We start from the raw sequence: 27930 nt of genomic DNA, 5'->3' as shown, positions 1-27930 counted from the left end.
AACAGCCAAAACACAACTCACACAGTAAACGCACCAAAGCATATACAAGACGAGATGGCTGATGTGTGAAGCCACTTTCCCTTTATTACATAGTCATTAGCAACAATACTTGTACTATACTTAAAAGCCCTATACGGAGGAAACTCTCTGTTATTAAGGCCAAAGTGTCCATCCAAAGTAGTGAAAACTGGTTCCAAGTGAAGATAAAGAGTTCCGTGTTTGCAAGCAAGTCTTCTCTCCTGAATCCACATTCAATGCAGTGCCAGTCCAGAATCCTTTATGTAATACTTCATAAAGAATTTGGTTACGGCATCTTCCTACCTCTTCCTGCAATAGAAAATTAATGTAAAACTGTTACAAGATAATTAGCATAATATTTATCTGATTGAGTCTTCGATTAAGGTTCCAAGACAAGAAATCGACCTTTCAAAGCTAACGATTCTCTGTTGGTTAATAAGCTCAGAACCCCCCTAAATTATATATTTTTCAAAAGCCTAGATATAGGGGAACATTTTTGTTACCGTAGTGTCACCATTGTTTACATAACCATCACGTGATAGGTAATTTGCATAACCTTTCAAAAATCGGTTTTCCTTATGTTTTGTTTCAGTGCTTTGAGATATATGGCTGAAATTTGTATGAATGCAAGCTGTTCCAGGTATCTTTAAAGTGTGTCTCAAGATTTTTTTAAACCTTCTTAAACAATATTTATGCCAGAAAACTTCCAGAGCAGCAAATTTAACCCTAATTAATGTCTTTAAAATTATGCTAAAAAAACTCGGCAAGATATAAAAAATCTGAGACACACTTTAGAAGAACGTTGTGACAGCTTGTATTCCAGCAAGTTTGAGTCAGATATTTTGAAGTATTGAGACAAAACATAGGGAATACAGATTTTATTACCTGTCACGTGATAGTTATTTAAATAATGGTGACACTGTAGTTACCAAATTATTCCCCTATATCTAGGCTTTCAGAAAATGTATAATTTAGGGGGGTTCTGAGCTTATTAACCACCAGAGAATTGTTAGATTATAAAGGTCAATTTCTTGTCTTGGAACCCTAAGTTAGTGATACCGCATGGCTAACCTGCAGAGTGTAAATTTCTATAGGCTACTGGACACTTGTGTCATTTATATTTTTCTGCTATAAAACATGACCAAAAACCTCTCCACTACATATAATCTTGATAGTAAGCCCAGCAGCAATCAAGATATTTTTAATTCGTTTCGAGACAGCGGAGCTAAAAAACTAACAAACAATAATACTAAGCATGAGTCTGTCTCTTCTGTGTTATGTTGTGCATTGCACTTCCACTACCGTAACACTTACTTTGTAAAGTTCACAACAACATCACTGGCAATCAGTCTGGCAAAGAGGCACACAAAGACACCACAATCAAACCCAGTTTTTTTGTTGTGGCACCTGTCTTACACATTCTAAGGTCCAATTCCATACCGCCGTGTCTTTTCCATAGACGTTTTTCCTCTCCAAGGACAAATCTTCTCTATACGACAAAAATGGTAAAAAAATTGAAAATTAGTACAATGAATAATTTACACAGTCAAAATGTGCAATAACAAATTCTGAAACCATTCAGTGGATGACAATTAAACTCAACAAGCTGAGCATCACAACGTTCTCCATCATTGTGCTTGTGCCCTTTTTTAAAGTAAGTTCTACAAGATTTGATTCCATTTGGGAATTTCTTAATTTTTCTTTATACATTCTCATTTCATATTGGCAATTTCCTTGTGTATACAGGGTGTTCACGTTATCTGTGGCCGTTCAATTCAGATGCCTAACAGGGCACATGGCTGTATACAAAAATGAAATTTCTAATTTTCCTCTTCCGAAAGTAACGCCTTCTTTTAGTACCTTGGAAAATCAGAAACCTGAATGTGTAAGATATTCCACCCCCTATTGTTTAAAATTGCATTAAATGGAGCATTTGGCAAGCTTCATTTTGTCCGATATGCTGATATTTTGGGGCTATCCGCCATCTAAGACAGAAGCCCATACATTATGGCTATCTGCTTAATTAAGACAGTTGCCAATACTTTTCGGCTATCTGCCATCTTAGACAGTTGCCTATACGGTTTGGCTATCTGTCATCTAAGACAGTTGTCAATACATTGTGGCTATCTACCATCTTAGACAGTTGCCTATACTTTCTGGCTATCTGCCATCTTAGACAGTTACCCATACATTGTGGCTATCTGTCATGTAAGACAGTTGCCAATACATTGTGGCTATCTGTCATGTAAGACAGTTGCCAATACATTGTTGCTATCTGTCATGTAAGACAGTTGCCAATACATTGTGGCTATCTGTCATGTAAGACAGTTGCCAATACATTGTGGCTATCTGTCATGTAAGACAGTTGCCAATACATTGTGGCTATCTGTCATGTAAGACAGTTGCCAATACATTGTGGCTATCTGTCATGTAAGACAGTTGCCAATACATTGTGGCTATCTGTCATGTAAGACAGTTGCCAATACATTGTGGCTATCTGTCATGTAAGCGGTTGCCAATACATTGTGGCTATCTGTCATGTAAGACAGTTGCCAATACATTGTGGCTATCTGTCATGTAAGACAGTTGCCAATATATTGTGGCTATCTGTCATGTAAGACAGTTGCCAATACATTGTGGCTATCTGTCATGTAAGACAGTTGCCAATATATTGCGGCTATCTGTCATGTAAGACAGTTGCCCATACATTGCGGCTATCTGTCATGTAAGACAGTTGCCCATACATTGTGGCTATCTGTCATGTGTTATGTAGGTCATTTCCCCCACACTCATCATGACCTGAGTTCAATTAGTCTAGAACATTCCCAAGGTCACTGCCCTTGATGACCTCACAACCTTGAATTCAATTAGTCATGTTTGGAATGTTCTGGAAAGTTGATTAGTTGTGTAAGGAGATAATTTTAGAACAGTAATTAGCATGTCAATAAAAGTTCTAGATTGTTCTTACATGCCTTTATAAAAGGGACGTGCACAGCTTCCAGTCAGACTTTTGGGATCGTGTCTCTTGTGTGTTACTAAACTCCAGCAGTAGTCATTCTCAAGACTTTTCAAGACCTTCACTGTCAACGCTGGATTTATACTGTGGACTTTGTGCAGCTTCAAGCCTGCAAGCCAAAGGACTGTTCATTCATTCGACTGACTGTTACAACTCTGAGACTGGAGCTTTGCCGTCCCCAGCTGAGATAAGTAGTCTGTACACTTTTAAAGCTTGTACTCTATCCCTGACTTAGCAATTAGTTTTATTTTTGTAATAAATTCTGTTTAAACGTTATTTGCTGAGTTCACCCTTTTGTTCGTTTTCTCTGCACGTAACAAAATTGGGGGCTCGTCTGGGAGACGAATATTTGAGCCGTTTGACAACATTTTGCCAGCCTTGTTCAAAACTACTGTATACTGTGAACTCAGAGAAATTCAATCATGGGAGAATTCAAGCCAGACGAATTTATGGATGACCTTGATCAGGACACATTTGATTCCCTTAAAAAATACAACCTCATAACACTGGCCAATTTCCATAAAGTAGAAGTTAAAAGATCTATGCGCAAGAAGGAAATACAGTACCGTATTGCCAAACATCTAGTTGATTTAGGCCAATTTGAGGAATCCACCCTGAAAGATTATGAGCCCGAGTCTACCTCTGAACTCAGAAAATTAGAATTAGAAATGCAGACAAATTTGGAGATCAAGAAACTAGAATTACAAATGAGAGAGAAGAATTACAAATGGAAGAAAGACAGAGAGAAAAGGAGAGAGAATTGGAAGAACATCGACTACAGTTAGAAATGAGACGTTTAGAGCTTGGACAGTCAGGAAAATTCTTCCCTTCAGACAAGTTTGACATCACTAAGCATTTCAGGTTAGCTTCCCCCTTTCCAAGAAAGGATGTTGATAAATATTTCCTCCATTTTGAGAAAATTGCTCAGAGTCTGAATTGGCCTAAGGAGTCCTGGTCTATGCTTTTGCAGAGTGCTTTGGTGGGTAAAGCCAGAGAAATTTACATTCAGTTGTCAGTAGAGCAGGCTTCAGATTATGATTCTGTGAAGGAATTAATTCTCAAGGGTTATGAGTTGGTGCCTGAAGCTTACCGTCAGAAATTTAGGGATTGTGAGAAGGTGAAGGATCAAACTTATGTTGAATTTGCTCGAACAAAAGAACAACTGTTTGATCGTTGGTGTTCTTCTGAAAAGGTCAGTCAGAATTATGACAAATTACGACAACTTGTTTTGATTGAGGAATTCAAAAGGTGCATCCGGAGTGACATCAAAACGTTTATCAATGAACAAAAGGCAGATACATTGGAGGTTGCTGCACGTTTGGCCGATGATTATTCATTGACACACAAATCTTCATTTCTCAGCAAACCATCCCAGTCCTTTTCCTACAGAAACAATGCAGGTAAATTTAACTCCTCCTTTTCATCCAAGAATTTCTCAAAGGAAAGTAGGAAATCAAATGACAACAGTTCACAAAATTTAAGTAACACTCACACATCATCAGATCCCAAGTCTCAATCTCCTTCTGACAAACAGTTCGGTACACTTTCTTGTAATTATTGTAAGAAAGACGGCCATTTAATGTCAGATTGTTTCAAATTGAAAAGAAAACGTGAAGGTCAAAGTGGTCAAAGTGGATCTAAGCCAACCGGCTTTATTTCTTCATCAACTCAATTAGAGTCTAATAATGTGTGCAACACATTTTCTGAGGTTAAATCCCTCTTATCCCCAATTAATGAGGTCAAGGTCAATCTTCTCAGGATAGCATTATGGGTATTTTCGAGCCATTTATTCATAATGGTTTTATATCACTTTCTAGTGATTTCTCTTCCGCTACCCCTGTCAAAATTTTAAGAGATACCGGGGCTTCCCAGTCTCTTTTGTTGGCAGATACCCTGCCGTTTTCTGAAAAGTCATTTTCAGGTTCTAAAGTTCTTATTAAGGGGGTAGATTGTAATGACTACATTCCTGTTCCTCTCCATAATGTCTATTTGTCTTCGGACTTTGTTTCTGGACCTGTGGCTTTAGGTATTAGGCCTTTTTTGCCTTTTGAAGGGATTCACCTTCTTCTTGGAAACGACCTTGCTGGGGACAAGGTCATTACTAATCCACTTGTGACTGATAATCCTACTTTAGATCAGGATCCAGAGCCAATTGAACAAGAGATACCCGATTTATTTCCTTCATGTGCTATTACTCGAGCCATGTCAAAGAAAACTTCCGAGAATCAAAATACTCTCAAAAATAATGTCACAGATGTTGACTTAAATGACACCTTTCTCAGTCAGGTGTTTGACACGGATCATTCCGTTATCCCTCGTGGATTTGAAACTTCCAGTAAAACTTCTGCTGACCAAAGTCAGACATTTTCTAGATCAAATCTCATTGCAGAACAACACAAAGACCCAGATATTTTGTCTTTGTTTGACAGGTAGATGATGAAGGTAAAACTTCAGATAGCTCTGTTTCCTATTATACAAAATCTGGTATTCTCATGCGTAAATGGAGACCTCCAGATGTCTTGGTTGATGACGATTGGGGCTATAAAACATCAAATTGTGGTTCCAAAGCCCTACCGTGCTGAAATATTGCGCCTGGCCCATGAAACGCCCTGGGCTGGTCACTTAGGAGTCAGGAAAACTTATCATAAAATTCTCAGTCACTTTATTGGCCTAATCTCAGGCAGGATGTAGCACATTTCTGTAAAACTTGTCACACATGTCAAATGGTAGGAAAGCCAAATCAGACTATTCCAAAGGCCCCTTTACAGCCAATTCCTGCATTTCAAGAACCATTTAGTAGGATACTAATAGACTGTGTTGGGCCCCTACCAAAAACAAGATCAGGAAATGAGTACATGTTGACAATTATGTGTACATCAACTCGGTTCCCCGAAGCCATACCACTGAGAAATATAAAGACAAAGACTATAGTGAGAGCTTTAGTCAAATTTTTCACTTTATTCGGCCTCCCTAAATGTGTCCAGTCTGATCAAGGCTCCAACTTTATGTCTGGAATTTTTCAACAAGTAATGGATCAGCTAGGCATTAAACAGTATAGGTCATCCGCCTATCATCCAGAAAGTCAGGGTGCTCTTGAGCGATTTCATCAAACTTTGGAAAACATGATTAGGACCTACTGTTTTGACACAGAGAAGCAGTGGGATGAAGGAATTCATTTTTTGCTCTTTGCTGTTAGAGAGTCAATTCAAGAGTCTCTTGGTTTTAGCCCATTTGAGCTTGTATTTGGACATACAGTCCGTGGCCCACTTAAGCTCGTTAAGGAGAAATTCCTATCAGACGATGATGATTGTCTGAATATTTGCAATATGTCTCAGATTTTCGTACAAAACTCTCTAAAGCATGTGAATTAGCCAGAGAAAATCTTGAGTCATCTCAGCAGTCAATGAAAACCAAATATGATAAAAGCACCTCAAAACGGAAGTTTGAACCCGGTCAAAAGGTTCTTGTTCTACTTCCAATTCCTGGAAAACCACTCCATGCTCGTTACTTTGGGCCATATCTAATTGATAAGAAATTGAGTGATTTAAATTACATCATAATAACACCTGACAGGCGTAAACAAAAACAGCTATGTCACATAAATATGCTTAAGCCATATTTGGATAGGGATAATCCTACTATAACTCAGCCTGTCAGTGCAGTCAGTTCAAGCCATTATGAAGATAGTGATACTGAAACTGACTTGAGTGAAAATACTCTAAACTCAAAGCTGGGCTCGGTCAAGCTTCAGAACTCAGAAATCCTGGAGAAGCTGGAGTCTACAAAGTTGGCACACCTCCAGCCAGAACAACAACAACAGGTGAAAGAACTGCTCCACGAATATAAACACCTATTTCAAGATATTCCAACGAGGACAAACATCATCTACCACCACGAAGATGTCTGCGACAGTAATCCAGTGGAACAACATCCAGACAGACTGAATCCTGCGAAAGCGGAATATCTCCAGGAGGAAGCCAAGTATTTGCGAACAATGACTTTATCGAACTCAGTAAAAATAACCAGACTTTGCCGTGCATACTTTATGCCAAATTCAGTGCCATTTCAAGTTTTCCAACAACAAATTGCAAGAAGATAGTCATGGGACATCCTGTTTGCTACTTTTCACACAAATTTAACAAATCCCAGAGAAAACTACTCTACAATTGAAAAAGAGTGTTTATCTTTGATATTAGCTTTACAGCATTTTGAAGTTTATGTTACTTCTTCAAATCAGCCAATAGTGGTTATATTGATCACAACCCTCTTGTTTTTCTGCAGAAATTTAAAGGCAAAAATCAGAGATTGCTAAGATGGAGTTTAATGTTACAGGAGTTTAATCTTGACATTAGACATATCAAAGGCAGAGACAATTTAATTGCAGACTGTCTCTCTCGTATTTAGAAATTATTGTTGTTCACTTTCAAGAATTTTATTGTTGTTCACTTTCAAGAAATTTTACTTTAGAGTAAAACAAAATTTGAGTACTTAAATCCTTTTCAAGATTACATTTGTAAAAGAAAGATTTTTCTTTGAAAAATTTTCTTTTTTGAAGAGGGGGTGTGTTATGTAGGTCATTTCCCCCACACTCATCATGACCTGAGTTCAATTAGTCTAGAACATTCCCAAGGTCACTGCCCTTGATGACCTCACAACCTTGAATTCAATTAGTCATGTTTGGAATGTTCTGGAAAGTTGATTAGTTGTGTAAGGGAGATAATTTTAGAACAGTAATTAGCATGTCAATAAAAGTTCTAGATTGTTCTTACATGCCTTTATAAAAGGGACGTGCACAGCTTCCAGTCAGACTTTTGGGATCGTGTCTCTTGTGTGTTACTAAACTCCAGCAGTAGTCATTCTCAAGACTTTTCAAGACCTTCACTGTCAACGCTGGATTTATACTGTGGACTTTGTGCAGCTTCAAGCCTGCAAGCCAAAGGACTGTTCATTCATTCGACTGACTGTTACAACTCTGAGACTGGAGCTTTGCCGTCCCAGCTGAGATAAGTAGTCTGTACACTTTTAAAGCTTGTACTCTATCCCTGACTTAGCATTAGTTTTATTTTTGTAATAAATTCTGTTTAAACGTTATTTGCTGAGTTCACCCTTTTGTTCGTTTTCTCTGCACGTAACACATGTAAGACAGTTGCCAATACATTGTGGCTATCTGTCATGTAAGACAGTTGCCAATACATTGTGGCTATCTGTCATGTAAGACAGTTGCCAATACATTGTGGCTATCTGTCATGTAAGACAGTTGCCAATACATTGTGGCTATCTGTCATGTAAGACAGTTGCCAATATATTGTGGCTATCTGTCATGTAAGACAGTTGCCAATACATTGCGGCTATCTGTCATGTAAGACAGTTGCCCATACATTGCGGCTATCTGTCATGTAAGACAGTTGCCAATACATTGTGGCTATCTGTCATGTAAGACAGTTGCCAATACATTGTGGCTATCTGTCATGTAAGACAGTTGCCAATACATTGTGGCTATCTGTCATGTAAGACAGTTGCCCATACATTGCGGCTATCTGTCATGTAAGACAGTTGCCAATACATTATGGCTATCTGCCATCAACGACAGTTGCTCATTTTCTACTTTCAAACTTTATAAAAAGACATTACCTCATCCGCCGGAACAAATTGAATTGAGGCATTGCATTATCTACGTTCATTGCAATATTTCACCTTTTTAAAAATGGTTGGAAACTGTAAATGTACTGATAGTTCTTCAGTGGTTCTGTTAGGTTTTCACATCTGCGTCTTTTAATTAATCACGGCTGCCTGAAAAAGCGTAAATTCTTTCAATTTTGCATTTTGAAAATCCTGCTTTTCACTGGAGCTAATGATAACGTGCGCTATATAGCCATACACATACGAAGGAGAGGCAGAGTTTGGACTGCGAGCCACTGGTTGTGTAGCAACGCTGGTAGAGGCCATTTCCTGCAGGGCACACACAGCAACATCTAACACAGGACTGTACAAAAGTTACATACAGCTTGGTCATTGAGGAAATCATTCTTCTGTAATATTATGCCACCCTGCAAACTATGCCTATGTATGTGATTTTGAACAGACAAGTTTTTTTGTAAACAGTATCGAAAGAGGGGGAAAATACCATTTGAATTTACATTTATGCTGTAGTCTTGCATTTGAATAAATTGGAATACTTTTTAAATGAATTTTAAATTCCCAAATTCCGATGGAGGCAAGGACACACAAAACAAATAAATTTTAATGTCATAAGTGTCCAATGTAATACAGTATGAGTGAAAACTTTTTCCAGTAAATAGGGTCACAAAGGGAACTTTGACCAAATCTGTTGACATCCTTCTGTAAGCTGTGGGAAGGTAAGGTTTTTGTTGTGGCTACGCTAATGTGTGAAATAGAAACTACGGCAAAGAGAGATGAAGAGAGATAGAAATACTAAAAATCTGAAAATACGGGAAAATGTGGTAAATGCAATTTTCAGATATAACTATCAATCTCAAATTGATTCTATTCCTTTTAAAACTGCCTTGATGATGTTGGTGTGGCTGTACCGTACACCACTTTCATAAATTATTCGCTTTGGTTGGCCTTAATAGTGTCATGCATTGACCCAAATGTTTACAAACTAAAACTCTTTGCACAAATTAACTAGTTTTTTTATTCAAAAACATATTATGAACAATAGGGCAAGCGCATCAAATATGCAGTGTACGCGTTGCTTAGAAGTTATGTCTGTGATTCAGTGACTATTTATAGCATGTCGTGCAGACACTTTCTCTTAAGGTATAGCTGAGATTTCACCTAATTTTTTAGTGAGTACACTTCAACACACTGAACAATTTTTTGTTTACGGTCATGAAAAAATATGTCAAATAAGCAGTGTTTTGCATTAATGGAAACACTTCATTCCTAATTCTTTGGTTGTTTTTTCACAAATAAGTGTTATCTTGATAGAGTATCAGACCATATCATTAAGTACGTATAATTAAATGCATTTCTGACATTATTACAGATATTTGGAGCAGCGCAAATTCCATTGAGTTGGAGCTCATGGGCCTTCAATGGACATATGCTCATTTTGGCTATCTATCATCTCAAATCCTATCACTATCATTTACAATTTTTTCTCACAGTAATTGAGCTACGTATAAAGTAAGACATAAGAGACATCACTAAGTGTAACTGATACTAGTTAATCAAGATATCATGTTAGATACAGTAAGCATCAAAGGCTCAAGGTTCATCTCAGTGTCGGACATGAACCGTTACTTCACTTTTGTCAGTAAAACTTACAGATGTAACTTCAGCTGGATTTACCCTAAATTAAAGTACTTTCTGTAGCCTGTCAAATATGCCAGTCTATCATCACTCTTTCACAGTTGATCAAGTCCATGTTGTACTTAAATTCCATTTTGTCTCTGAATCAGTCAGGCTGTGTTATCTACAAGATTACATAATGATCAATGTCCGGTTTTCAGGTTGGTCAAATCATGGACAGTACAGTTTGAGGTTCCTACATTTTTCCCTCATTGCATGCTGTCTTAGGCATTGCATTTGAGCCTGTTTGTGTGAAGTGGTAAATCGTCTTTTTAGTGCAACTCGGATTAGGTAAAATATAATACATCCTACTGACATGGTTATTCATCTCAAACAAAAATTCAAACGTGTAACATGTTTCTCTGGGACATTTTCATATTCTGTCTATGACACGTATGGTCACAAAAGCAGTTCCGGATAGTTGACAATATGCCCTGAGTGACTGTGTATATTTAAATCAAATTAAAGGCATTGAGGAAGAAAAATAAGGCTGAATTAGGAAGCAGTGGTACTTAACTTTTGAATCTGACCCTCTTGAATGAGCCATGACTACCACATTCCTGCTGCATGTACTGGTGCTGCGGATCAACCTATCAGATATAAAAGTTTCTGTAAGTGAATGTTACAAACAACCATAGTGTTACTCTTACACTCCTCACACGGGTGTAGTATAAAGATGATTGGGTTTATAGTAAATTGTAACATGATCATGGTCAGTCTGATTCAGAATATCACGACTTCGTCAGAATCTGTGAGTTGTGTCCACTGGCCCCGGGCTGTTTATCTACAGCAAAAAACAGGATGGTTGACAGTCTCATATACATTACGTTTACTTTTTTGTACGTCCCACACAAGTTTGTAGATACATTGTAGATAAAAAGAACCGACTCATTTGAGTGAAATACTAATAATGTAACACTCCACTCCACTGTTTATCCTTGTGTGTCTAGACAGATTGGCACCAGTACATATACGTTGTATTATGGTTTGTTTAGCCAGAGTCTCTACTATCACTCAATAACTAATTTAGTATTCCCTTGTGTGTTCTATCCAGACACTCAAATGAGTCAGTTCTTTTTATCTACAATGTTATCTACAAAACTTGTGTGCCACGTATAAAAAAGTAAACGTAACGTATATGAGACTGTTCAACCATCCTGTTTTTTGCTGTATCACTCTGTATATATGAGATAAACATGAAAGGCTTCATTACAGGTGAACTCCTCCAATATGCTTGAACATATAACAACATCATAGACTTCATAACAAATAGTCAATTTTTTTCACACCAAAACATCAACTACAAGATAACAGAAAAACAGAAATATCTCGTATCATACCTATCAAAGCGTCGGCTATACCTCATCAACAAGAGCTATGACGGATCTGGAACTTTGAGCTGTCAGTCTGTGTCCAGGGGCCGTCTATCTTAAATACTGTATCTCACTTAAATTTAAATAAACATCACAGAGTAACTGATATTGCTAATCAATATCAGAGCATGTTACATAAAACTGAAGGTTCAGAGTTCATCTTAATGTCTACTGATTTTTCGTAAAACTTACAGATATTCAGTATTAAATGAAAGAAGTTAATCTCTAAATTCATGTATGTTCGGTGATTCCAGTCAAACATCTAGTCAGTCTATCTTCATGGTCGTTAACATCTTCATTTTATATGACCTCTCCGTCAATGTCCAGGGGCTGTCTATTACTGTATAAGATAACCATCACTGCAGTAACTGATATCACTTATCCATATCAGAGTACGTTTTTTTCAAACTGATGGGTCAGGGTTCACCTTCATGTCAATTGATTTGTCAGTAAAACTTTAAGATATTCGATAATGGCAGAATTTACTCTCGAATTCACATATGTTAAGTGGTTCCAGCCAAACATGGTAGTCAGTCTATCATCACAGTAAGAAACGTCTTTGTCTTAATTAAATTATAACTGTCTTCGAGGAAGTCAGGCTAATCTAGATTTCTTGATTACATAACAGTGGTTGTGTCCACTTTTTAAACGGTTTTGTTCCCACATTAATTAAAAAATTTGAAATTGTGTTGCACAATAATGCTTGACTTGGTCACTTTAACTTCCATACCTGTTTGGGATCAGAATAAAACAGATAAAACATTGATTCAAAACATTTTGTTGTTTTCTAGATGACATTTATAGGTACATGTACCTGATTGTTGTTTAAAAATGAAAATGTCAGTATATTCGAAATTGTACATCAATACTATAATTTGCAAATTGAGTGTTGACTATAGTGGTAAGTCTTACTTGCAGTATGAAAACTGACTGGCTATCAGTGCCGCTGGATAAAAGAAGAATGAACTCAAGACTGGGATAGAGAATGCTTGATTGACTTTGAAAGTTGAACCTATCCATGTAGGCACTCAGACCTCAGACTCTCTGGTGGAGATATGCAGTTCGTACAAATCAAGGCAAAAGGATAATTTGAGCGGCAACAATGTAATGTTCTGTAACACTCTAAGGATACACTTACCAAGGGTTGTCCTACGAGCCACGGTGGAGTTGACCGCATCCGCGGTTGTCGGCTCCAGGATATGCTACGTCCCGTTGGCGCGGTAAAGTCGAGCTGAACTCATGATCAGCTATCCCGGATGTACCGCAAGCCTTGTTGGTCTTCGAGAATTTTCGGAAAACATCGGATCGATGCACAGCAATAACCGAGGCCACTCCAACGTGTGGAGAGACCATGGCAGACAACAAGAAGTTAGAATGACAAAAGAGGAACGACATAATTTACGCCATTTTGATAATCAGTAGATTTCGTTTAACACCTCCATATGTCTGAAATTTTTAACAAAGTTACAAACATCTCTGTAGGCCTACATATAGCCATCCAATCAGAAAAATAGAAAATTCATTCTAAAACCTGAGAACAGCCCCTCTTGCATGCTACAAAAAGACTTGCCCTCCTTATTAAAAGGCTTGTAATAAAAGGAAAGTGGCTTCACACATCACCTATCTTATCTTGTATGGGCTTAAATGTGTTTTGTGGCTATATTGTATTTTGACTGTTCGTGAGAAAACTGAAAAAATAGGTCCATGGCGAGAGATGCATGGGCGTAGTACAACCATGACCCTTTGACTCCACGTTTCGAAACTAGATCGGTATCTTTCTCAGCTGACAATAAATATAGGTATAGATCTTTCGTATGTTATATTTTGTCGATGTTGTTGATCTCTTGTTCGTCCAGCAGGGAGCTCGAATATTGTGTTTGGATTATTTTTTGTATTTTTGTTTGCGGCCTTGTTCCTAATTCATTGGACTTTGGCCTTTATCAGTGTATCGCATATGTTTGGACTTCTTTTGTATGAGATGATCGGTTGTTTTTTTGGAATAATTTCCTTAGTGTTTCGTCCTTTTCTATGTGTTCCCAGTTTTTGCACATTGCTGTTTTTATAGCTTGTGTTCTTACATATATTGGCTATATTTTGTTGTGAACACAAATGTGTTGTTTGTTTCTTCGTTTGTTCTCTGTAGCCTAAGTTCTGTGGTGTTTTAGTTGCGTAATTCGAGTGACGAGAGATTGTCTGTTGTTTTTAGCCACGTTCGACTATCTTGCATGAAGTGTATTAACTTTTGAAACAAAGTTGTTGTTAGTGTTGCAAGTTTTGGTGTATCTTTGTTTTCGCCTTTCACCTAAGGGGACCCAGAGATCTGATTGTTGATGTTTGTATTGTTGTTTATATTTATTAGTTGTGTTGTTGACCATCAAAATTCAACGAACATAGGCCTAACTGTTGTGTTGTTGTTGTTTTAAACCTAATGTAGATGTCATAAGAAACGCTATAAGGACACTATCATCGTTTAACTCGATTCAACACTGCCAACGTACACTCTCTTAATATACTTTTATAGGGAGAGAGCTTCTTTTTACTGGGAGAGAGTTGCGTCTGGTCCAACAATGGGGAGTAATCAGAGCACAGAGCATAAGGTGACAAATAACCTGCGCCAAACATTCAACTCATTTTTGCTTCATTATACCATTGCGTTCATTTCATCAGCTGTGTGGTTTACAACGATAGTGCCTAAAATCCTAAAATCTTTTTACACAGACTGTTGCTATGATTAAATAAGGGTGGAGTTCAGCCAACATAAAAAGTCGAAAATAAATTCAAAAACATGTGAAAAGCTTAAAGTTTGACTTTTCTCGTCAGGTGCAGCACAGACAGAAACACAAGTTAGGGTACATCCGTAATATATTGGCAATGTACATGCAGTATAGTATAGGGGCCAGCTGCGAAAGTATTTTTTTACCCTCACTGCTTTTCTCAGCCTTGTTCGGCCCCCTCACATACGCCCTTGTAGATTTAGCAAAGCAATCTGATAACAGATAGCAGCGGGCCGTTACGCGCAGTACATACAGTGAGGTGAGGGGTCATTCGAGATAGGCTTAGTAGTCTGGGCAGCCTTCAAAAGGTATAGTACTTGCCCTGTGTCCCAATCCCCGGAAACACCATGGCTGAAATTCCCCTGTCCCCGTTTTAAAAAGTAACTTCCCCTCTCCTCGTTTTTTGCGAAGCCCTGTCCCCTGACAATCAACCGATATTTCAGCCCTGCCCGACAAAAAAACTAAAATTTTCTCCCCTGCAACCTAAAAATGTGTCCCCTGCCCACGCAAAATTAATATTTCCCCTCCCCTCGAAAATTGCTCATGGAACAGCTTTTTCGATGAATAGCTCCGTTGGCTGCACCTGTATAATGAGCCGTGCAAACAAACGTCTTGAACAGCTAAACTAACGACGGAGGCAGTCGATTGTAAGCTTCAAGGCAAGACACTGCACGTTGTGACCGATGGTACAGAGATCAAGTTTGCTGAATGAATTGAGAGAGAAATACATGTATGAATAAAAATTCAACACTTCACCATTGTAATCATTGAACTAGTCGTTTCTTCCATTATGGAGTATAATGAAAATTTCTTTGAAAATAAATGACGGGACTGATTCTGCTCCGTCTACTCAAACGAAGTTTTGTGTACGGCCAGGCTACGCTGCAGGCAACACAGCCTATCAACTTCGCATATCGTTGCCGTACGGCGTAATTGAAAACGCTCAGAACGGAAAAATTATATCTTGAATGCAGTACAAAAGTCTTACTTATTAAATTTAAAAGTATTTCAAAATAATATCGAACGTAACGGGTATCTAATCCTCACAAGGAGTACAGTAGTACAACAAGTATCGGCTAGCAGCGATGCGATGGAGCTCCAGGCATTGTATTAGCTTAGAAGTTCGAACACAAGAGAGATCCCGGCCTCACTGCAAAGTCGTCCCCTGCGCACCCGGCCCGACAGCAAACTAACCTCCTGGTTTGATTCTGTTGTTTGTATATTTTTTGTATAAAATTCATGATACAACTGTACAATTTGCTCAGGACTGTGAGTTTGGCTGTAGGCCTAGTCCACAGACGATCGGAGGGAGCACAGTCACTTGTGATCGGTCTATTCTGCTCGGCGGTCTATGCCCCCATAGACGTGTGTACATATGCCTTAGAAAAACCAAGTCAGAAATCAAATGGCTATTTCGTATAGGGATTATGCCACAGTTACGAGTGGAGTGATGATACGTACCGGCCGCCGCGTACTATGCATACCCCTTCTTATATGCATAGTACGCGGTAGCCCTGCGTACTGGTCTGTGTGTTCCCGGCGTTATACGGCCTCACCACAGCCCTGCAACGTTCATGGAGATGACTGGCGACAATGCGGTCCAGATCCGGACCGCAACGAAAAGACTGTCTTTATGGCCGAATTCTGCTCTATCGGGGCAAAATCCTTTCCCTGCCTACCTTTACCTCCTAACCGACCCCAGAAAAGACGCGATTAACTTCTCCTAACGTCCAAAACCGCTCGTTTTCTGAAACATAACGTACTCGACGAGTTGTTTACCCATGGAGATCGCCATTTTGAATCTCGCCAGTTATCTCTATGGACCCTTGCAGGGCTGTGGTGGAGGCCGTATAACGCCGGGAACACACAGACCTGTACGCAGGGCTAAGTACGCGGCGGCCGGTACGTATCACTCCACTCGTAACTGTGGGAGGGAGCTAAGGCAGGCCCCAAATTTGCATGGACAATGCCCGGGACAATTATAGACGCAGCTCGATGAGAAGTCATTCACATAAACCTAAATGAAGTGATCAATACAAAACTTTTAAACATCACTGGTTCTGAAAATTTATGATCAACGGTTCTGACCTACGGATTTTACACTGCGACGTTGTTTTTGTGTGTTTGGCCGGCTACTACTAGGCTCGGGCCGAGATTGGTGTGGGGCATGCAGCAAGGTAAAATTGACAGCGTCCATTGCAGAATGCCCGCGTGTTATCCTTTCTCGTTTGGGAGGAAATTTACTGCTGTATTCAGAATGCCTTTTTACCAGTATAAAAGCTCAGTAACTGCTGCATCAAGAGCCAAGAGTCTGTAAATTTCTTAGCAGTAGCTCCACTGTTTTTTTCTAAATTTTCGCTGAGATACAGCAGTGCGTATACTGGTCCCGATCGTTCTGACTCAGGCGTTCACAGCTGTTTAGGGAGCTGTCATTATTTACGATCTGGGGGTCGGAGGAATTACATTAGAAACTCCGAAATTTTGAGTCGCACCCCAGCCAACCATGATGACTTTGAGTAACCCCCTCTCTAACAGAAAGTTTGGCTTACCTGAGCCCATGTAACAATATGTAGATATAAAAGCTCACCTAATAAGCAGTATCCGACCATATAGTATTGTTAAATTTGGATGGGTAGCATGTCATTATGGTATGGTTAAATGTCCAAATGGTTGTTGAACTCAAGTCAAATAAAATATACATTTCTATGATAATATAAAGGATGAATTCACAACAGTTCAATTTTGTCCTAGATCCTGTGCACTTATAGTGGTATCTGTCGAGAACATTTCTCCATGACCCAGCCTCTCCTTCCAACCCTGGTAACGACTGCAGAAAACTACTGTGTGACATCATCATCACCACTGTTGATCCTCATCTTTAATGTCGCTGGTGCCATTGCGTACATGAACAACGATATCATTCTCATCGTCACTATCTTCTCTTTCATAATAAGTATTGCTAGTAGTAGCAGCTACTTGTAGTTTTTTGCCTTGCTTCATCTAGTTGATATTTATTTGTACTGTTAGAGTATTTTCTTTTTATTTAATATGTATCAGAGTAAAATATATATAATCAACTAATCATTATGTAATTGAAGACAGAGTAAGACAAAGAAAAAACATTTTGAGCACCCCCTTAAAACTTTCAATTTTTGAATCACCCCCAGGTCGTAAATACGGTTCCCTTACTTGCTGCCAAAGGCCATCGCGTTCACTGCATTCGACAGCCTACCATACATTGCCAAACTATGTTGCTTCGATTTCGCAATCACCTTGCCGCTAAAGCGACAATCAGCTGAAATTTATTATCAGCTGAAATTTATTACTTCAAGTTACTCAATTTTGATAGCTATTTGCCTACAGAAGTGAGCCAAGTGTATATAGTGTCGTCTTGATTTTACATCGGTACCCGGAGTTCTGAGTGACCAACTGCAGGGTGCGCATCGGTGCACTGCCGCCTGCAGTTTGAATAATCCGCCGTATAACGCACACGGTACTAGAGTAGAATGTTAGCCTCCTCTGCCGAAGTTCTGTATCCTCTGAAACACAGTAGCAGTACGTATTTGAACGGAGAAGAACAAAAAAATAGCGTCAATGACACTGTAGCTCCCATCCTGGACTATTTAGTGTTTGTTCTCTGGTCAGATATTTGAACATGTGTGAAAGGGATAAAGTGCATGAAGTGAAAATACTTAAAATGAAATGTACTGGAGACAGTGAAATATGTTTAATGTAATTATTCAGAATATAAAATGGAAAAAATACAGAATTAGATATATCGAATACTGTGATACAACCATTAACTCAACAAGTCATTTACAATGACATAGTCCCCACTTGTAACAGGAGTATTAGTCTTGATGGGGCAGGAAAATGTGGTCATAAGAAGTATCACTGGAGTGTATATGTTGAGATCTATGGGCACATAGGTCTATGTCGTTGTTCCCAATTTGAAACACATGAGGCATGTCTAAGTTATGGTTCTAAATCGGGAAAAAAGATCAGACCTCTAGCAGTATTGGCCAGCCAAGAAATACATATGCGCATTATAAATGAGGTACAAGATGTGACATCTTAAGGTCTAATATCCTATCAAAATTGGAGGGTATAGAACTTGTGGTTACTGAAATATGCATATATATGTATAATCAAGGTCAAAGGTCATCGAGGTCACATGACATTTTGAAAAAAAAATATTGCTAATTAATCCCTATATGCCAAAAAATCAGATCTCTAGCTCTATTCGCTTGCCCAGAATTAGATGTGTACATAATTAATGAGGTAAAGCGTGTGTTGTCATAAGGTCTCCCATCCTACTAAATACAAAGGACATAGCACTTGTGGTTACTTATTTATTGACATAAACATATATTTTAGGTAAAAGGTCATCGAGGTCACATGACATTTGGTCAAAAAATTTCTCTCCTATAGTTATCCCTAAATCAGACATCCAGCTCTATTGGCTCGCTCAGAATGAGATATGCGCATAATTAATGAGGTACAGTATGTGGCGTCATAAGGTGTCCAATCATACCAAACATGAAGGGTGTAGCACTTGTGGTTACTGAGTTATGGACAAATATGTATATTTGAGGTCAAAGGTCACCGAGGTCACGTGACAATTTTGTCAAAAAAATTGTTTTGCTAAGTTATCCCTATATACCAAAAATCAGACCTCTAGCTCTATTGGCTCGCTCAAAATTAGATGTGTACATAATTAATGAGGTACAATATGTGGCGTCATAAGGTGTCCCATCATACCATACATGAAGGCTGTAGCACTTGTGGTTACTGAGTTATGGACAAATATGTATATTTGAGGTCAAAGGTCACCGAGGTCACGTGACATTTTGTCAAAAAAATTGTATTGCTAAGTTATCCCTATATACCAAAAATCAGACCTCTAGCTCTATTGGCTCGCTCAAAATTAGATATGCGCATAAGTAATGAGGTACAATATGTGGCGTCATAAGGTGTCCCATCATACCATACATGAAGGCTGTAGCACTTGTGGTTACTGAGTTATGGACAAATATGTATATTTGAGGTCAAAGGTCACCGAGGTCACGTGACATTTTGTCAAAAAAATTGTATTGCTAAGTTATCCCTATATACCAAAAATCAGACCTCTAGCTCTATTGGCTAGCTCAAAATTAGATATGCGCATAATTAATGAGGTACAATATGTGGCGTCATAAGGTGTCCCATCATACCATACATGAAGGCTGTAGCACTTGTGGTTACTGAGTTATGGACAAATATGTATATTTGAGGTCAAAGGTCACCGAGGTCACGTGACATTTTGTCAAAAAAATTGTTTTGCTAAGTTATCCCTATATACCAAAAATCAGACCTCTAGCTCTATTGGCTCGCTCAAAATTAGATATGTGCATAATTAATGAGGTACAATATGTGGCGTCATCAGGTGTCCCATCATACCATACATGAAGGGTGTAGCACTTGTGGTTACTGAGTTATGGACAAATATGTATATTTGAGGTCAAAGGTCACCGAGGTCACGTGACATTTTGTCAAAAAAATTGTTTTGCTAAGTTATCCCTATATACCAAAAATCAGACCTCTAGCTCTATTGGCTCGCTCAAAATTAGATATGCACATAATTAATGAGGTACAATATGTGGCGTCATGAGGTGTCCCATCATACCATACATGAAGGCTGTAGCACTTGTGGTTACTGAGTTATGGACAAATATGTATATTTGAGGTCAAAGGTCACCGAGGTCACGTGACATTTTGTCAAAAAAAATTGTATTGCTAAGTTATCCCTATATACCAAAAATCAGACCTCTAGCTCTATTGGCTCGCTCAAAATTAGATATGTGCATAATTAATGAGGTACAATATGTGGCGTCATAAGCAGTGTTGAATCTAGGATCTTAGGATTGGGGGACATTTGGGCCCACTGCCTTAAATTTTGGGGGACATTTTCAAAATTTGGGGGACAATTTTTTGGCAGCAAATTTGCATATTAATCTGCATATTAAATTAGCATTTATTTAAAATAAGTCTATGAAGTCTTTGTACATCTATTCAAGAATATAATTGTTTTGAATAAAGTATCACAAATTCACTCAATTCATAGAAAAGATGCAGCACATTCTGTTAGTCTCAAGAGATAATTCTTTCAGTATTATGCAAAAATACAAGTGACAATTTCCCCACAGTGAGAAAAGTAAGTCATTTGTCATTTCACAGCTCTCATTGATAGAGCAGGACTTTTTTTAATGACTAAGTAGTCTCGATCTCTGCAGCAGTAAGTTCCCATAGACATAAAAGGGTAACCTAGGGAGTCTAGAGTGATGACGCTTTGTCCTAATCAAGTTTGGAAAATGGCCGACACCATGTGCTGAAACGCGTCAATCCCGCGATGTCGCGCTCTAGATTCAACACTGCAAAGCTGTCCCATCATACCATATATGAAGGGTGGTAGCACTTGTGGTTACTGAGTTATGGACAAATATGTTATTTGAGATCAAAGGTCATCAAGGTCACATGACATTTTGTCAAAATATCTGAGATATCTGCGGGAACGGATGGACTCACGGATGGACGAACAGACGGACATGACCCAATCTATAAGCTCACTGGACTTCATCTGTGGGGACTAAAAATTGTGTCACTGCATCCTTTTTGCAATATGAATACGATGAGAAACTAAATTTTTATTTTTTGTGGCCTTATACATGGGAGTCTATGGAGATCTGCCTTATACATGGGAGTCTATGGACGTGTAAACTAAAAATATGCAAATTTCACCACGATTTGCCCAAATTTGGGAAAGGTCACTCCTATGCACTTCCATACCAAGTTTCAAATCAATCGGACTTGTGGTTTCAGAGCAGGAGATTTTTTGACCAAAAATGGGAGAAAATTACAAAAAAATTCATGAAAATAGCAAGTCCAAGATATGACCCAAGATGCGCACAATCATTTCATGTCAGCCCAAAGTACTTACATGCTAATTTTTATGTAATCTGCTCAGTGGTTATTGAGTTTTTTAATTTTGACTGTTTTTACATTTTTTTCACTTAATTTGCATATTTTTGGCAATGACAACTTCATTTGAACAAAATCTCATCTACAGCCCATCATCCATGTACACACCAAATATCAAGATGAAATGTACAGCGTTGTTTTGGAGTTTTGATGTTGACGGACAGACATACAGACATACAGACATACAGACACACAGACATACAGACATACAGACATACAGACATACATACATACAGACATTTTCCTAGCCTATAAGAATAGCTTCCATTGCCATATATACATATGGCTATGGGAGCTAATAAAACCATTCGCAGGTCATTCAGCCGGCGACCATGGGCGATTACCCAGGCACTGTGGCGTGTCATGCACGCATGGCCCCAGGAATGTTGCAGGCTCGATGATGTCATCAATATCGGCGTTCTCGATCACGTGCACAGCCTACAAATTGTCAACAAACCCGCGCGGCAATCCAACTCGATCGGGCAATATTTAGCGTTTGTAAAAATTACAAATGACCTCAAAAAGAGAGATAAAACTGCAGCAAGTGTGAAGGAATACAGAAAAAAATTGGCCGACTAGCGGGAAATACAGTACTCGTTAAATAAAGAGCAAAGTTAAAACAAATACAGTAAAATACTAACCGACCAGCGGGAGATAAAACACTTGCAAAGCAGAGACTAAAAAGCGCAGACGTTCGGGTGCAACCCTTCGTCAGTACTAAAAACTCGCTAGGGAAACGTGAAAACACAAGAAAGAAAAACAGCCAATCAAACAAGGGAACGATCAAACGCGTTAAAATATGCATTCATACCGGCTGGTGCCAGAGTACCGAGTTTAAAAATAGTGGCCTGTTCGAGTTTATGGCGGGTAGAGTCTGTGGGAGATTGTAGCAGACACTGCCATGTCGGACCGACCGCGTGGGGTGGTGTACAAAAATGCTTGGCCACCGGATATGCGAGCTTGTTGTCGGTCACAGTGCGTAAAGATTTATACATTGCTGAGGCGCAAAGGCAACTTTCTGACACATCCTTCTATAAACATCTCGACACCGACATCATGATAATATTGTCAAACGTACTGTCAGTGACCTAGTTCATGATAAACTTCTGCCCGACAATGCAAAATCATTGATCATCTCACATCCACGCACGTCTCGTTTTTTACTTATTACCCAAAATCCATAAAACCGGTAATCCTGGCCGCCCCATTGTCTCTGCTTGTTTGCCCTACCGAACTCATCTCAACATTCCTCGACAATATTTTTGCCGGCATCGTTAATACACTCCCCTCTTTTGTCAAAGACACATCTCATGCCATCAAGATCTTCAACAGCTTTAAGTTTACGGGTACCCATAGATATATATTCACACTTGATGTTAAGGCTCTCTATACTTCCATCCCTCATAAGGATGGTCTCCAGGCCCTCGCATATTTTCTTGACCGACGCGACGTCATGGATCCCCCACAAACGTTTTAATTCGCTTAGCTGAATTAGTGTTAACTTTAAATTGCTTCACCTTTAATAGTGAATTCTACACACAAGTTCGCGGTGTTGCCATGGGTACACGCATGGGACCTTCTTACGCTTGTTTATTCGTTGGTTACATCGAAAAACAGATAATACAAACATATACCGGTCACATTCCCGAGCTCTTTAAACGGTATATTGATGACTGCTTTGGTGCAGCATCTTGTTCACGCACAGAATTGGATAATTTTATTGATTTCGTTTCACATTTTCACCCCGCACTGGAATTTACTTCCACTATTTCAGACATATCGGTTGCATTTCTTGACATATCAGTTTATATCAATGAGGACTCGCTGTCTACCTCCATACATTATAAATCCACAGACTCTCATGCATATGTTCTATACAGCTCATCTCACCCCCGTCGGTGCAAGGAATCCATTCCATTTTCACAGTTTCTACGCGCTCGGCGCATTTGCTCTGACCAAAAGGATTTTGAGCAGCAGCTTGACACTATTAGCACTTGGTTCTCGGCTCGGGGTTATCCCCGCTCTGTAGTGGACAAAGCCAAAGAGCGCGTTGAACCACTAACACAGGAGGATGCGTTAAAGTCAACTACCCGTTCTCAATGCGATCGCATTCCTCTTGTATTAACATACCATCCTTTTAATCATAGAATCCGTAAAATCATCTTTGAGGAGTTTTCCATCTTAACCAACTCCCCCAACACACAGAATATTTTTTCTGTACCTCCCATCATGGCATTTCGACGTGACACGAACATCAAAGACCGGCTGGTGCGTTCCAGTTTACCTAATCACGATTGCGCTACTGGAACATCATCATGTGGCCGTCGAGTATGTAACACCTGCCCGCATACTTTTACAACCAATTTCATTCAGGGCCCGCGTGGAAGAGTTAATGTTTCTGGCGTGTTCACATGCACGTCGGCTAATATCATCTATTGCATCAAATGCAGACGCTGCAGCATGCTATATATTGGCGAAACAAAGCGTCGCCTAGGCGATCGCTTTGCTGAACATCTTCGCACTGTGACCGACAACAAGCTCGCATATCCGGTGGCCAAGCATTTTTGTACACCACCCCACCGCGGTCGGTCCGACATGGCAGTGTCTGCTATAATCTCCACCACAGACTCTACCCGCCATAAACTCGAACAGGCCACTATTTTTAAACTCGGTACTCTGGCACCAGCCGGTATGAATGCATATTTTAACGCGTTTGATCGTTCCCTTGTTTGATTGGCTGTTTTTCTTTCTTGTGTTTTCACGTTTCCCTAGCGAGTTTTTAGTACTGACGAAGGGTTGCACCCGAAACGTCTGCGCTTTTTAGTCTCTGCTTTGCAAGTGTTTTATCTCCCGCTGGTCGGTTAGTATTTTACTGTATTTGTTTTAACTTTGCTCTTTATTTTAACGAGTACTGTATTTCCCGCTAGTCGGCCAATTTTTTACTTTAGCGTTTGTATGTCACTACAGGAGCACAAATTTGGCTTATTTCTTTACTGAACAACATTTCACGATGGATGTAAGGGACTGGACACAAATACAGGGGGGGGTGGGCCGGTGTTTTTTTGGGGGTGGGTCGCCATTTTTCGCGCAAGCATTTTTGAAGGGTCATAAAATTTTGTGCAAGCCTATGGGGGAGGGTCACCTTTTTTCATGCATCAAAGCTGAAATTGCATGTGCACGTTATGGAATACTGAAAAAAGAAAAATACCTCCTGGCACTTTCATTTTCTGCCATTACCATTTTCGGCGCGCCCTTCGGGCGCAAATTTCAGGTATAATAAACAATGTATTGATGATCCAAGCAGCCACATTTATTTAAGTTGTCATGATTTCTACTTATTCAACACTATTGTGCATAACTGTCCCCTATAATGACTCTTTCAATAACAATTTGGGAGATTACTTATTTGACATCATTCTCCCATTGACAATACATTGGGTATAGGTCGGTGTCAAACGTTCATGTCGCTGTATGTACATTTTTATTTTTGAAGACATTGACAGAATACAAACTGTTCAGAATAGTGCATAGTGTCATCAATAACAACTGGAAGCTTCAGGTCGAACAACTTTTGAATAACAATTTAGGATCAGATAACCCATGAGTTATTTGTAGTTTCCTCATAGCCTACAATGTAAAGTGAATCAACATTTTGGTGAAATTCCAAAATCAAATTTCTTGCACAACCATTGACTTGAAATCATTCTAGTCTAATCATGAATATTAATATTAATAATTAGGTGTACATAAATGCACAGGTTTACCAAGTTTTGTATTGGAAAAAAATTATTCATAGTTTCATCATAGACTGCCATGTATAGTGAATGGACATTTCAGTGAAATTCCAAAATCAAATTTCTTGCACACCCATTGACTTGAAACTACTCTGGTCTAATCATGAACATTAATACCAATAATCAAGTGTACATAAATGCACAGATTTTCCTATTTTTGTATTGGAAAAAAATTATTCATAGTTTCATCATAGACTGCCATGTATAGTGAATCGACATTTAAGTGATATGCCAAAATCAAATTTCTTGCACAACCATTGACTTGAAACCACTCTAGTCTAATCATGAACATTAGTACCAATAATTGAGTGTACAAAATGCACAGATTTACCTATTTTGTATTGGAAAAAAATTATTCATAGGGTTTCACCACAGACTGCCATGTATAGTGAATCAACATTTCGGTGAAATTCCAAAATCAAATTTCTTGCACACACATGGACTTGTAACCACTCTAGTCTAATCAAGAACATAAATATCAATAATCAAGCATACATAAATACACAGATTTGCCAAGTTTTGTATTTAAAAAAATTATTCATAGTTTCTTCATAGACTACAATGTATAAAGGATCCACATTTCATGCGAAATTCCAAAAACAAAGTTATTGTACACAGATGCACGTGTTACCACCCTCTTCTAATCAAGCACAATTATGTCAATTATTCAGGGTCATATATACACAAATAGTGCATATTTTTAATTCTGAAAATTTTTTTTTACAGTTTTGTCATAGACTCCCATGTATAGTGGATCAACATTTTATGCGAAATTCCAAAAACAAAGTTATTGTACACAGATGCATATTTTACCACCCTCTTCTAATCAAGCACAATTATGTCAATTATTCAGGGTCCATATATGCACAAATAGTGCAAATTTTTAACTCTGAAAATTTTTTGACAGTTTTGTCATAGACACCCATGTATAGTTTTGTCATAGACTCCCATGTAAACAACCCATGCTAATCAAGTATATCTATATCAGTTATTAAACATCTGTATATGAACAGATATAGCTAGTTTTATACTGGCAAATACACGTTTGTAGTTTTCTTATAGTCGACTACATGTATAGTAAATCAACATTATCGATAAAATCTAAAAATTACATTTTTTGTACAGGCATGCACTTTTTACCTGCCACTTCAAGCAAAGTACATTTACATGAATTATCACACACATATGATTTGATATTTTTTGGACAACGCGTTATATCGGCCAATTTTGCCTTCCTTTCGGGAGGGCGACTTAAAAAATATAGCAAGTCAGAAGGGGGTCTTTAACACATTGCGGTTTTTTTGGGGGTATTGAGTAACAGGGGAGGGTCACTTATTTTCATGCACGGATAAGGGGGAGGGTCACTAATTTTTGTGCATGAACTTTTGAAGGGTCACTATTTTTTACGCAGCGTTTTTTCGAAAAACACCGGCCCACCCCCCCTGTAATTTATGTCCAGTCCCTAAGAGAATAATATGTAATTTCGAACATAAAAAAAGGTTAAAAGTTACAAATATTGGGGCTTTAAAAATATGTAGGGCATGGCTGTAGAGCTTTATTTCGCTCGTATTGTCCCAGTGTTTGGGCCTGACTGTCTAACATGGACTCACCAGATTTAGGATACGTCAGAACAAATATATCGTCTGGTCGAACCTCAAAGTTCCTAATCTTGTCCACGTCAATTGAGATTCCTGAGTTTTTGATCGTCTCGGCGTCAACCATGGTAAATTACATCAAGTTGATCGTCGACGACAATTGAAACTTTGTGTAGTTGTACTGAGGGACGGTTACTCGCCGGTACGGTTGTGCTGGAAGCTCTTTGAACCCGTGCTTTCACGGAGTCTTATGCAAGTCACGTATTGAGTACTTGTACCTGGTCACAGGTTATATGATATTTTGTGGTATTCACAGAAATCAAATAGACCACACCGATATTGATAAGCTCGGGCGAATCCAAGTAAAGGGAGTCGTCATTATTTACGGACTGGGGATTGGAGGAAGTTCATTGAAACTCCGAAATCACGAGTAACCCCCGGCAAACCATAATCAATTTGAGTAACCCTCCTCTCTCACACAGAAATTTTGACTGAGCCCCACTTAGAAAAGTTAAATATGCATCATTCATTCTGCAATCTTCAGACAGATGTGAAAGGGTTCTTGGCTCTACACTCTCATTTATATGGTTAGGACGTACCTTTCTATTTCTAGGTGGTGTTAAAATTTGAAAAATAATATTTGGTTTGGTGGCGGCATTTTGACTAGAAGCGGGTGGTTGCAGGTGCATATCTGTCTAGGAAATTTAATTTTTTGGAATTTCAGAGAAAATGTTGATTCACTATACATGGCAGTCTATAAGAAAATTATTAACATTTCTTTCCAACACAAAAAATCTGAGCGTTTATAGAATAATAATGATGTTTAACAATTGATATAAATGTAATTTACTAGAAGAGGGTGATTGGAGGTTCTTATATACGTACAACAAATATGATATTAGAGTTTCGTCCAAATATCAAGGTAGTCTCTTGGCAAACTATTAACAATATTCCCCTATAAAACTTGCTATGTCAGTACATTTACATGTAAATGTTATTTAATGTTGACCTTTAAGCTGTAATGGTTTT

At 38.6% G+C, this 27930-nt stretch overlaps 1 long non-coding RNA gene and 1 pseudogene across 2 annotated transcripts; both read right to left on the bottom strand.

Moving 5' to 3' along the window:
- Nucleotides 1-27135, bottom strand: part of LOC139149858 (sulfotransferase 1E1-like) — a 36624-nt pseudogene extending 9489 nt beyond the window's left edge.
- Nucleotides 60-13219, bottom strand: LOC139149854 (uncharacterized). Of its 2 annotated transcripts, none has more exons than XR_011556158.1 (5): nt 12860-13219; nt 11914-12451; nt 10866-10938; nt 1333-1507; nt 60-327 (listed from the first exon to the last, which is right to left on the bottom strand). It is a non-coding gene; the product is annotated as an uncharacterized lncRNA (long non-coding RNA). The 2 variants fall into 2 exon arrangements; XR_011556157.1 differs by lacking the exon at nt 11914-12451 and adding an exon at nt 11689-11794 and having other exon boundaries at nt 12860-13201.
- Nucleotides 27136-27930: the final 795 nt, after the last annotated feature.

Source organism: Ptychodera flava, chromosome 14 (genome assembly GCF_041260155.1).
Source record: "Ptychodera flava strain L36383 chromosome 14, AS_Pfla_20210202, whole genome shotgun sequence".
NCBI lineage: Eukaryota > Metazoa > Hemichordata > Enteropneusta > Ptychoderidae > Ptychodera > Ptychodera flava.
Note: the sequence above shows the minus strand (reverse complement) of the source record. Positions and strands in the feature narration are given on the sequence as shown.